We start from the raw sequence: 14,267 nt of genomic DNA, 5'->3' as shown, positions 1-14,267 counted from the left end.
AGCTATAAGGGATTCACCCCCCCCAAGGGGATACTGCCCCCAGTTGTGCTGGGGAAATTAAACAGCATAGGGCTGAGAACTCCCCCCTGTGGCGCCCCAATTTAAAAAAGACTGTGAAGTGGAACTTCTCACTCCCCTGAACGGGGCACTTGCAGATTGTTCGAGAGATACATTTAATCCAGTTCAAATTTTACCCGGATCCCAAAGTTACTAATTGTTCTAGGAAAAACTTCTCTGTTTGAATGTCAAAAGGATTTAAAGGGTCAAGAAAAACGTGTGTCCCTGGATTAGATTTTGGGAAAAGTCTCGCAAAGCAATGTTGTGTGCTACGCCCCGATAGAAATCCGTACAGTCGGGAGATAATTTACCTTGTAACCTGTACCTGAGTCTGTTCAAAATTACCTTTCTAAAAATTTTGCATAAATGAGGTAAGAAATTGGTCGGTTTTTATCAGTTTTTGATTTGGGTTTATAGGGATGATTAGACTGCGTGTCCAGGACCCAGGAGAATACCTTGTGAAAAAAATTAACCGTATGGGTGCAAAAGGGGATTACCAGGTACTGAGCTAAAAGGGCGGAGGACACTATAGGAATTCCATCCTCACTGGGGCGGCGTTTTTCCCTTTGATCAGGCATTGTTTAGTTCCCACTCGGGATTCAGCAAAGTCGAGGGGTCAGTATAGAACACCAATCTCAATGGAAAATTTTCGGCAATTTAGATTGATAAGTGATCCTAAAATTTTTGGGGAAGTGACCCAAATTTTGGGACGCTCCAGCCCTTTGACTAAGGAGCATATTGTTGTGAAGAGGATATGGAACTGCGGGGTTTTAGTTGTTTCCCTAAAATTCGATTTTTTTTTTCCAGACCTCCGACATTGAGGTTTTATTTTAATGCTTTGTAGGAATTTCAAAGTGTTCATTTCTAAAGAGTTTTAATTCCCCGTAGGTTTTTTTAGCTTTAAGAAATTCAATAAGGTTGTCAGGGTTTTATCCTGCTTGAGATATCATAAAGCCCTAAAACTCGTTTTTGTTCCTTAATAATGTGGGGTACCGACCACTTAGGTTGTTTGCAGCTTTGTGATTTGCTGTTCTGAAGGTTTTCTTTGGACAGACCAAGTGTTGAGTAATCAGTGACCACTGTTGTCATGCCCAGGGAAAAATTTATCAATACTTTTTACGTGTAATCATTGTCCCACATAGATACGTGATTTAAAGTGATGTCAAGGTAAGGGGGATAGAAATTTTGACCCTATTTGTTTTGGTGAGAGTAACAACAGGTATCTCTTTACTATGCAAAGTGGTCATGTTTTAGCTCTGTGCAAGAGTTTCGAGTTTCCATGCAAAAACCCCTTTCCATTACATAATCTAGCCGCCCCCCGCACGGGTTTGCCGTCTGTATCATATATGTCATAGATCGTTGTCAAAAAATTTGGGGAAACTCTTCGCCATTTTCTTGCATTGTATTCCAAATGTATAAGTCTAGCATTAAAATCCCCATGCATATTGGCCGTGATTTTAAAATTTGGGGCAGGAATCAGTCAAAAATTTCTCCCCTTTGCGTATACATTGACGAGAGAAAAACCAGAGGCTGTTCGAATATGTAAATGCTGATACTGCACATTTTTGTCATTGATTTCTGCACCAATTTATGCGGTATGGGTCACTGACATAAGTCAATAGGCCTGTCATTCCTGTTTTCGTATAGGAGGGTACCCTCAAATTTTCTAGGGGCGGTTTTTTTTTTAGGACTGATGTGAAGGGCTCTTGTAAAAAGATAACGTCAACTTTTTGTTATGAATTAGTAAAGAAAGCATTAATTCTACGGTTGACACCACGTATATTCCATGAAAAAAAAGTAATTGTTTTTTTGCCCCCCATCCACCCTATTTTTAACGTTTGGGTCAAATTTTTTTTGATGAAACTCTTTAGTTGCATATTTCTTGTCGATTACGTATTTGTGGTATCTTCTTTTTTTTATCTGTTTGCGCGTTTTCCCGCGTATTGATATATACGCAAAAACCTACCTGATAGCATTTTTGAGTGATGCCCCCAAGTCACCCTTTTCCCTTTCGCATTTTTCGTCGCGTCATTTTACGGTCACGTGTCCTGTTTTCGATGGTCCGCCGTGCGTAATAATAATATCAGAGACCCTTTGTATGTAGCATCACAAAAACACTAACTCATCAGAACGCACGTGCGTAATAAAATATAGAGCCCTCATTCGTTTTTTTCAAATCACTAACATCATCATAACGCACATTTTCCCCTGTCTACACGTCACTTTTGTCGTGCGTAATAATAATATCAGAGACCCTTTCGTATTTTCAACATCACTGAATCATAACTCATAGAACGAAATTTTTCCCCTGTCTACACATCATTTTTGTTCTCCATTATTTTTTTTTAAATTTCAGCAATCCTTCCCTGATGCTTTTTTTCTTTTCAGCAATCTCTTGCTGATGCTCTTATTTCCTCGGCCGTATCCATGTCTTTTCACCAATGGTTTCTCCTGTGGCATTTTTTCCCTAGGTGGGGAATCCCCCTGGCAGTTGGGGGAATTCCTGGGGGTGGTGACTCCGGGCCAGGGTGGGGTGTGTGGGGGTGGGCATCCCCACTCCCGGTGATGGGTACGGTCGGGGCAGGGGGGGGGGGTGCCGGGCGGTTTGTGGGGGCATTTACGGTCCCAGGCCGTCACACCCTCCGCCTGCACCGACGCCCTCTTCACGATGGTGGGGGCGTTCTCATTGTCGTTGTCCTTTCCGTCTTTTCTGCGGGGCAGTCCTTTGCCTGGTGAGCTCCCCCACAGACAGCACACGCGTGCCCTTTCCCTGCAATATTTAGTACGTGGCCATAATTTGACACTTGTAGCAGACCAACCTCTGACCACCACGGTCGAATGGAGCCGGCTCTATGTATCTTCCAAAGAATTGGTACCTGTAGGTGGCGGCTGTTCACGCTCCATACAATGATGAGCCTGTTCAAGGGCTGTCCATCCTTTAGATCCTCGGGCTTTAAAAACGCCCGGAAGATGCAGTGCTTCCTCAGCGGCCGCCCCCCTTCGGAAACCTGGTAACCGGGTATTCCCCCCCCGTATTTTTTCTTTTTTAGGCAAAAATCGCTTTTTTTTGCAGAGAACCCCGCAAAAGTGCCATTAATCATCATGGCCACATATTGTTGTTTTTCTCGCGTCATAGACGTAGCGCGGGAATCCATCTTCCCGCACCATGTCTAGGGGCCCTTTCCTCTTGGAGGGGCGGCAGTGGCTGACCTCCCTCATCCACCTTTTTTATCGAGGGAAGTCGTGTCCTCGGGAAAAGGGCCAGTCAAATTACCTCCCCCGGGGGGCGAGGGGTTTGCGCTTTTGGGTCATTCCTTTTGCTTTTTTGGTCGGGTTTGCTTGTGTTTTTGGGCAGGGTTTTCATTTTTTTCCTTTTGGTCTGAACGATTGGAATCCCTCGTTCACATCAGGGTCGGCAGTCGAATCCACACGTTTACATCCCTATGTTCGGGGGAATAAACCCTCCCATAGGGGAGGGTTGAGGGGGGGGTATTTGGCACTGTGACCGGCCAATACAATCGTATTTGGTTTTTACATCCCGGACTGGGGTCTCACAGCTAAAGAATTATCAACCAATGTTGTACATGGACTAGTAATTTTAAAACATAATTTTTATGACGACAGAAAATATCCGACAATCTGGAATTATAATGACTATTTCCCCCCTCCCTCCCAGTCCCTTGTTGTTGTTGTCGGGGGGGGCTTAAGAGACCGAGACTGGGGCCCAAATGGGGAAACCCCTACCTGGTACCAGCCCTCACCTCGATTTTGCAGGTTTTTTTTTCTCCTCTTTTTTTTTCCCTTTTCTTTTCCCCCTTCCTCTGTCCACTCATCCTAATCTTTAACTCTTTTTCCCCTCATCCCCACAATCTTTTCTAATGCTATATCCCCTTTGTTTGTGGTACATTTTTTTTTTTTTGACCATTAACCTTTCTAAAAACCCACAAACATCCCCTTATAAATAAAAAAAAAAACCTAAGGGGCTTCCCCTCCAAACTCCCCCCCCATCGCATATTTTGATTACACCTTTAATGACTTTCGTGTTGACCGGCAGAAAATGTTCAAATTTCAAACAGTTTCTTTAAAGTCTGCTCTTTTTCCCAAAAGATAATAAAAAACAGATTCGATGAAAGGCAAAGTAAGGAATTTGCTTTTGCCCGCGTGGTCGGGAGTACTGCGAAAAAGATCTATCTATTAGATGGGCGAGCCCGTATGCTGTTGCGTTGCATTATGTATATACAGACACTTTCGCTTCCAAACTTTTTCTCATATTGAGTTAGTTTTAGTAATGACTGTATAATTGATTCTTTTTTGAATTATAACATGAACTAACTTCTCTTTTTAAAAGTCAAGCACTAGTATGTATAAGTAACATGACCAAAGAATTCTTCCCCGGGCTCGTTTTCCCCTGAGCGAATACGTTAGATTAAGTTATTGGTAACATACCTTTAGTTTTCAGAATATCGCGCCTCCCCCCCTTTTTCCTTTCCCTCTCTTCTACATGGTTTTCTTCTGTACAGACATTATACAAAAAATAATATAATATGATGTAACATAACAGAGATATCATATTATATACACAGATAAAATTTTAAAGATATGATTGCCATTTATATACACAGTAAATATATTTATTTTTTTTTTTTTTTACAAATATAATATTGATTATCATACAATTATACGATATCATATTATAAAACAGTATAAAATTTATTGATATCAATTATATACGCAGTATAAATATTAATGATTAAAATTTAAACACAGCATGATAATATGAATGATATAATTTAAAATAGCATATAACATATTATTGATATCAATTTATAAAAGTATAATATATTTATGATACATATTTTATACACAGTATAATATATTTTTATATCATTTATTACACAGTATAATATATTATATAAAATCATTTATATACACATTTTTTTTTTTAAAAATTGAATATTATATATCATATATATTAGTAAATATATTAAGCATCATATTATATACACAGTAGTATATATGATAATATATCATTCTTTTACACAGTAGTATATGATATATCATAGTATGTACACAGTATTTTTAGGTATATCATTTATATTATATACACAGTATTATATATGATATCATATCATATTTTAAAACAGTATTATATTGATATATATATCATATTATATACACAGTAGTTTGATATCAAATTTTATACAAAATAATAGGGGATGATATAATATATAAAAATATACAGGGCTACTAACTATTTTGAGCAAAGGTCCAGTTTGACAAGTTCCAATATGTGCCGGCCTCATATGATTTTTTTTAATTTCATATTTATTTTCAGAAGGCCCGGGTTCGATCTGCGGGCCGCCAGTTTAGTAGCCTTGCTATATATATTAAAAATATATATAATTATATATATATATAATATATTATATATATTAATTTTATATATATATATATATATATATAATATTATAATATAATTAATATATATATAAATTTATAATAATATTAATAAAATATATATATAATTAATTATATTTAATTTATAATATAAAATTTATATATATATAATATAATATATATATAATAATATATTATATATTAATATATATATATATATATATATATATATATATATATATATATAATATTATAGCAAGGCTACTAACGGCGGCCCCCAGATTTGAATCCGGACCTTCTGAGAATGAAAATGAAATTTAAAAAAAATCATATGAGGACCCAGGACATATTGGAACTTGTCTAATGGACCTTTGTCATAATAGTTGAGTAGCCCTGATATATTGTTTTTTATTTTATCATACCCAAATTTTATTGTGAAAAATATGTTCATATATACTGGTAATAATAATATGATAATCATATATAATATGTATAATAATATGATATGATAATCATATATAAAACTGTGTTATAATATAATATGATAACCATAATAATACTTGTACATACTATGTATATCTATACTAGTGTATATAGAAAGTAATCATATTTATATTACTACGTGTTATTAAAAATTTATGTCATATAATATATTTTTACTAATATTATGATAATAATATTCATATATATTATCTGTGTATATAAAATGATATTTATAATATATTTATGTGTATATAATATGTATCAGAAATATATTTACTGTGTATATAATATGAACAATAAATATTATACGTGAATAATATGATATCATAAATAGTTATACTGGTATATAATATATCTTATATCATATTTTACTATGGTGGGTTTTTAATGATTCAATAATAATTATACGCGTATATAATATGATATCAATCAATATACTGTTTTATAATTGAATGTAAATTGATAGATATATCATATATTTAAAATGTGTATATAAAATGATATCATACAATATTATACGTGTATTAATTTTGGCTATCAATTTATATATATTAACTGGTATTAATAGATATCATACTTATATGTTTCATCATATTTACTCTATTTTTGTATAATGTCTGTCAGAGAGTAAACCAGTAGAGAGAGAGGGTAAGGAAAAAAGGGGGGGAGCGCGATATTTTGAAAAAATTAAAAGGTTGTGTAGCCTAAAACTTAATCTAACGATTCGCTCAAGGGGGAAAAAGAGCCACGGGGAAGAATTCTTTGGTCATGTTTTTTTATACAGGGCTAGTGCTTTCTTTAACTAGAGAAGTTAGTTTCATGTTTATAAAATTTAATAAAAAAGCAATTAACGTCATTTCTAATACTAATTCATATATGAGAAATAGTTATAGACAAAATGTCGTAATTTCAGTAGAGAGACGCATCATGCATCGGGGCTGCCTATGATACATAGATAGATCTTGTAGCGACATGCACGACCACGCGGCAAACGCAAATTCCATTACTTTTGCCTTTCATCGAATCGTTGTTATTTTGCTTGGTAAACAGAGCATGACTATTTAAAAAGAACATAGTTTTAAAAATTTTAACATTTTTTGCCCCGTCAAAATCGAAAGTCATTTAAGGTGAATCAAAATATGCGATGGGGGGGAGTTTTGGGGGCGAAGCCCCTTTGGGTTTTTTTTTTATTTTAAAAGGGGATGTTTTTGGGTTTTCAGAAGGGTTTTAAAGGTCAAAAAAAAAAAAAATGTACCACTATCAAAGGGATATAGCATTATGAAAAAAATTGTGGGGGTGAGGGGAAAACTGGTTAACGATTAGGGTGGTGGACAGAGGAAGGGGGAAAAAAAAAGGAAAAGAAAATGAGGAGAAGAAAAGCCATGCAAAAGTCGAGGTGAGGGCTGAGTACCAAGGTGGGGTTTCCCCTAAATTGGGGCCCCCGTTCGGTTCTTAAACCCCCCCGCAAAACAAGCAAGGGACTGGGAGGGGGGGGTTAGAAATAGTCATTATAATTCCAGATTGTAGCGGATATTTTCGTTGTCATAACAATTATGTTATAAATTTCTAGTCCCTGTCAACAGTGGTTGATAATAGTCATTTAGCTGTGAGACAACAGTCTACGGGATGTAAAAGCCAAATACGATTGTATTGGCAGGTCACAGTGCCAACTACCACCCCCTCAACCCTCCACTCTATGGGGGGGATTTATTCCACCGAACTAGGGATGTAAACGATGTGGGGGTTCGATGCCCACCCCGATGCTATAAAGAGGGATTCCAACTCGTTTTAGACCAAAAGGAAAAAAAAATGAAAAAAACCCTGCCGAATAAAACCCAAACAAACCGACCCAAAAAAGCAAAAGGAAGACCCCAAAAAACGCGAACCCCTCGCCCCCCGGGAGGTCATTAGACTGGCCTTTCCTGAGGACACGACTTCCGTCGATAAAAAAAAGGTGGATGAGGGAGGTCAGCCAGCTGCCGCCCCTCCAAAGGAAGGGCCCCCTAGACATGGTTGCAGGGAAGATGGTATCCTCGCGCTACGTCTATGTACGACGAGAAAAAAAACAAAATGTGGGCCCTGATGATTAATGGCACTTTTTCGGGGATCTCTTGCAAAACAAAAAGAGTTTTAGCCTAAAAAAAAAAAATACGGGGAATACCTGGTACCAGGTTTCCCAAGGAGGCGGGCCCCCTGAGGAAGCACTGATCTTCCGGGCGTTTTTAAAACCCGGAGGTCTAAAGGTGGACAGCCCTTTAACAGGCTCATCATTTTATGGAGGGTAACAGCCGCCACCCACAGAGTACCAATTTTTTTGGAAGATACATGAGCCCAGCCCATTCGACCGTGGTGCTCAGAGGTGTAGTCGCTAAAGTGTAAGGTTATGGCCACGTAGCAAATATTCAGGAAGGACCAGGTTGCGTTGTGCAGGAGCTCACCAGGCAAAGGACTGCCCCGCAAGAAACGACGGAAAGGACAACGACAAGAAACGCCCCACCATCGTGAAGAGGTGGCAGGTGCAGAGCGGAGGGTTTGGACGGCCTGGCACCGAACTGCCCCCCCAAACCGCCAGAGCACCCCCCCCCCCTGCCCCCACCCTACCCCCTCACCCCGGAGGGCGATGCCCCGCCCAGCCCCCAACCCCACCTGGGCCGCGTGGGACGTCACCAACCCCCCAGGAATTCCCCCAACTGCAGGGGGATTCCCCCCTCCCAGGAAAAAGGCCACAGGAGAACCTTGGTGAAAAAGACATGGATACGGCCGAGGAAAAAGAAAACATCAGGGAAAGATGCTGAAATGAAAAAAGCATCAGGCAAGAGATTGCTAATTTAAAAAAATGATAATGGAGAACAAAAGTGTCGTGTAGACAGGGGAAAAAGTGCGTTCTGATGATGTTAAAGGGTGTCAGGAGTTAAAATACGAATGAGGGCTCTGTATTTTATTACGACGACAAAAATGAGCGTGTTGACAGGGAAAATGGCGTTTTGATGATGTTAGTATGTTGAAAATACGAATGAGGTCTCTGAATTATATTTCGCCCCGGCGTTCTGATGATGTTAGGATGTTTGTGATGCGACAATACGAATGAGGGCTCGGGGTATTTTTATTTCGCACGGCGGACCCTCTGAAAAAAGTGACGACAGTGACCGTAAAAATGACGCTGACGAAGATGCGAAGGAAAAAGGGTGATTGTGGGGCATCACTGAAAAAGCTATAGGTACGGATTTTGGTATAGATCAATACGCGGAAAGCGCGCAAACGATAAAAAAAGAAATACAACACAAATAGTAATGCAGTACAAGAAATATGCAGACTAAAGAGTTCACAAACAGAAATTTGACCAAAAGTTAAACTAGGGTGTGATGGGGGACAAGAAAAAAATTACTTTTCTTTCAGGGGTATACGTGGTGTAACGTAGAATTAATGACTGCTTTACTATATTCATAAAAATAAATTTTCGTTATTGTTTACAAGAGCCCCACATCAGTCACTAAAATAAAAAACCGCCCCCAGAATTAGAGGCTACCCCTCCCTATACAACACAGGGAAAGACAGGCCTTTGATTTTGTCAGTGAACCATCCCCATAAGTTGGTTTCAGAAATCTAATGACAATAATGGCAGTATCAGCATTTACTATTGAACAGCCTTGGGTTTTTTCCTCTGTAAATGTATACGCAAGGGAGAAAGTTCAGACGATTCATGCCCCCAAATTTCAGAATCACGGCCAATAGCATGGGAGTTTTTTAAAGCTAGACATTATACATTTGGGGTAGTCAAAGCAAGAAAATGGCGAAGAGTTCCGACATTTTTTGGGAAAAACAGAACTATGACATTATGATCAGACAGGCAAACTCACTGGGGGGGGGCAGGCTAGATTATGAATAGGAAGGGATCTTGTGCATGGAAACGTCAGAAGCATGCTTGCAACGAGAATCATGACACTTTGCAATAGTAACGAGATAGCTGTTTATAATACTCAGTCACCAAAAACAAATAGGGTAAAATTTTATCCCCCCTTACCCTTTACACACTTTAAATCACGTTCTATGATGGTACAAAGATTAACAGTAAAAGATTGATAAATTTTCCCATGGACATGACAACAGGGTCACTGTTACTACAACCTTGGGTCTGTCCAAAGAAAACCTTCAAGAACAGCAACCACAACGCTGCAAACAACCTAAGGGGGGGGGGGTGACCCTACATTATTAAGGGAAAAAAAGCGAGTTCAGGAGTTTATGATATTACAAGCAGGATAATACCCCCTGACAACCTTTTTTGAATTTCTTAAAGCTAACAAAAAACCCAGGGAAATTAAAAACTCATTTCAGAAATGAACACTTTTAACAGTTTCCCAAAGCATTAAAAAATAACCCCCTCAAGTCGGAGGTTGGAAAAAAAAATTTAAACGAATTTTTGGCAAAAACCCAACTAACACCCCCCAGTTCCATAGTCCCCTTGCACAAGCAGTATGTCCTTGCAAAGGGGGGAGGTCCAAATTTAGCTCATTCCCACAAAATTCAGGGTCACCTTAGTCAATCTAAAATTGCACGCAAATTTGCCATTGAGATTGGTGTTTTGATACTGGGCCCCCCAGATTTTCTAGATCACTGGTGGGAACTAAACAATGCACTGATCAAAGGAAAAAACGCCGCCCCGGTGGGATGGAATTACCATAGTTCCTCCCCCTATAGCTCAGGGACCTGGAATCCCCTTTTTACCTATACAGGTTAAGTTTTTCACAAGGTATTCTGCCCCGGGTCCTGGACACGCAGTCTAATATCCCCATACCGAAAACAAACACTGATAAATACCCACCAATTTCATTAACCTCATGTGAGCAAAGTTCTAGAAAGGATAATTTTTTAACAGATCAGGTACAGGTTACAGGTAAATTTCACAGCTGTACGGATTTCTATCGGGACGTGCAAACAACATTGCTTTTTTTCAGAACTTTTCACATCTAATCCCGGGAAGCCCCCTGTTTTTTGACCTTAAGTAGCTTTTTACATTGCAAACAGAGAAGTTATCCCAGAAAAAATTTGTAAGCTTTGGATCCGGGGTAAAATATTGAATGGATTAGAATGATCTCTCGAACAGATCGCAAGTGTCCTGTTCAGGGGAGTGAGAAGTTCCACTTCAAGTTTTTTTGAATTGGGACGAAAAGGGGGGAGTTCTCAGCCCTATGCTGTTCAATGTCCTCATGACAAGTGGTGGCAGATATCCACTTTGGGGGGGGAATCCATTATTGCTATGCTGAGACTAGGTCAGAGCATCATCACAAGTGAGGATGCAAATAATTCTCGACAGAATCACAGCAAAGGACATGAGTGTGGATTAGTCATTTCCGCTGAGAAAACAATGGCTCTAAACCCATGTATCATACCCCCACCCACTTTTCCATAGGTGACAGGGCTTGACATTGCCACAAGTAAAATATCTCGGGGTGAATGTAAAGATGCAGACCGGTCCTCTTCTAAAGAAGAGCTCGGGAGAGATTGAAACCTTTGAAATTCTTTTCGGAAGAGAACATGGCATCAATGTTAAACTCGCTGACTGTTTTTCTTTGGGTTTAAAGGTCAGTTGTTTTGCTACCATGGGACTGCATTGTTGCAGTGTAAGGAATCAGAAATAGGTAGTTTTGGAGTAGTGCAAAAAAGAAACTATGAGGATTATCCTGGGGCCCCGAGAACAGAAGGATAGTAAACATGAGATCGAAAATTTAAAATTACCATCCCTTTTGATAGAAAAAATATTATTTTCCCCCATATTTGGGGGCAAAAACCCGAGGGAAAACCCTCGTATCTCCAGATTTTCCAAAAAAAAACTGAAAATAAAATCACGCAAGTAGACTGACAAATCACACACACGGGGCGCCCCTGATACAAAAACTCCATGAAATAAAAACTCAAGTTCCAATTAGTAAAAAACCAAAAGGTCGCCCCTTTTCCCCCATGGAAAAATTCAAAATTGACGTGCACCTTACATGTCTACCAAAAAAAAAACAGGGTGCATAAAAAGTGTTTGAAAAAAAAATTTCGTAGCAACGGTAACGGAACAACAGAATTTTGGGTGATGAGCATATGAGTGTTACGCCGACGGATCCGTACAGTCGGATACAAAGCTGGTTGTGCTTGCGCTGATTCAAAAATGGTTACTACAACATCAGTTAATATGAGAATACAAAAACTGGGGCCCGCATACAAAACGGAGCTGGAGGTATCTCCCGCAACGGAATTCTTTAAATTTTAGGGGGTCTGGAGTAGTTTTCTGGACTCTCAAAGTGCTCTTGGACGCTAAATTTTTCAAAGCAGGGGGCGGAAGAAAAATTTTGAGTTTCATTAAGCGTAAAGTAAACCCTTTCAACAGAGCGTAATTTTCAAAATTCAGTTTGTATGGATACCATCTCATGGGCTACGCAACACGACCACGTAGACAAATTGGCGAAAGAAGCCTGCAGCAAGGATATTTTGAACATAGATCTTGGGGGCCCTTGTAGGGTTGCACATTATAAAGTTTATAAGGAAGAACTAGTAGATCTGATTAACACTCAAAGGCCTGAAAGCTGTACCATAAGGGATACGATCAGTTAGGGTGGCAAGCCTTTTTATGGGGGGCACCCAAGTCAAACCCGACATTTGACGTGGTTATTGGCCAGAAAACGTTTAGGTTACAGAATGTATGGCAACTGCCGGGCAGAAGGCGATGAATCTAGAGTAGACTGGTAACGAAGAAAACAAACGAAGCTTGAGCACATATCTCGGAAGTCATGTGATACAGCCCTTTTAGACCCCCTAAATGAGGTATAAAGAACTATGTGAATTTTCATTTCATCTGATACATTGGAAAAAATATACTCGTACTATACCCTAAATTTACATGTGTAACTCCCGTATGCAAATAACAGTGTTTTTTCAAACACAGTGGCAAAAACATATGTAAGTAATAATTTTTGTTGAGTAGATTAATTTATATTTTACCTTGTACAAAACAGTAGTTACAGACTACTGACAAAGTCAGACATAGTAAAAAATGTATATGATTCCCACGCCTGAGCAGATAGCCAGGGTGGTAAATAAACTTACTTAACTTAACTTAACTTAACTTGGCAGGTCAGTGCAGTTTGTAATGTTGAAGAAACTAAGTGTAAACTGTGTAATGAAGAATATAAGCGAATATTTGTACATTAAATTCGGGGTGCCATTTGTTACAGCCTTAGACCCCCTAGCATGAGTATGGAGAATGTGTAACCATTTCCTTCATTGATGTCCCAGAAGATATACTTTTGTATCCTAAATTTGGAATTTGTACACATGACCGCACACCAAATGTTTTCAAAGCCCAAGACGTAGCCGGGGGGGCAAATGAGTATATAAAGGATTGTAATTTTTCCTTTTCCTTTAAGATTTAGTACTTTTCTAACAATGTAGAGGCTAAAATTCAAATGTTAATACCATTATATAAGGGTTGACCCTGCATCAAATGTACACAGCTTACTCAGCCGTGCAGTTAGCCGAGGGTAAATAAAGGACTAAAATAAATAAATAAATAAAAGCTACGATTTGCATAGCGGTGTTTTTTGGGTTTTCTACCCAGAGCATGATTGAGGGGGATGATGGCATCCCAACATTTTGCCGTTTTTTTAAAAGTTTGGCTATGTGAAATTGGAAGAAAATTCGTGTCAGTGCTTTCTACAGAGGAAGTAGCAAATGAGAAAACAGCCGTGGAAGTGTGGGGAAGCTGCACATCTTTATGTGGAAAACGAGGGGTGTGAACTTTTATTTTTCAGATGAATAAATCCCGGGTAGTGTGGAACCGGTTTTGGACGGCTGCCGCGCAGTGATTGTTTCCGTAAATTATTTATGTCATTCCAGACGGATAGTTATGAATGCAATGACGTAGCGAACCCATGGCGATGATGAAATGGTGACTGTCAAGGGGTTTTTTTTAGAGGGGGAAATAGTTTCGGTGGGAGCAGGGTTTTGTTTTTTTACATAGGAAAAACGTGCCCTGCTTTCCCCGTCCTTTTGCCCTGTTTATGCTAATAAAACCCCTTGTATTTTTGTGTTTATTTTTTCTCCCCGACTGACCACTCGAGATGCGTAGAGTTTTCCGTTATATCGCATTAACAGCGAGAGCCGTAGGTTTTAGCAATAGCAAAACTGTTTAATGACGAAATTTTCATAACTGCAGTTAAAACACTACAGTATGGTGGGAGACACTTTCAGGGGCGTAGCGAAGGTGGAGGAAGGGGGGGGGGGATTTTTTTACCATCCCCGGAACAGAAAAAAAAAAAAAGTATTTCTTACAAAAAAGCATACCTACTTTT

The sequence above is a fragment of the Penaeus monodon genome, unplaced genomic scaffold, assembly GCF_015228065.2.
Source record: "Penaeus monodon isolate SGIC_2016 unplaced genomic scaffold, NSTDA_Pmon_1 PmonScaffold_1093, whole genome shotgun sequence".
In the NCBI taxonomy this organism is placed as follows: Eukaryota; Metazoa; Arthropoda; class Malacostraca; order Decapoda; family Penaeidae; genus Penaeus; species Penaeus monodon.
The sequence above is the reverse complement of the archived record's forward strand: the minus strand, read 5'-3'. Positions refer to the sequence as shown.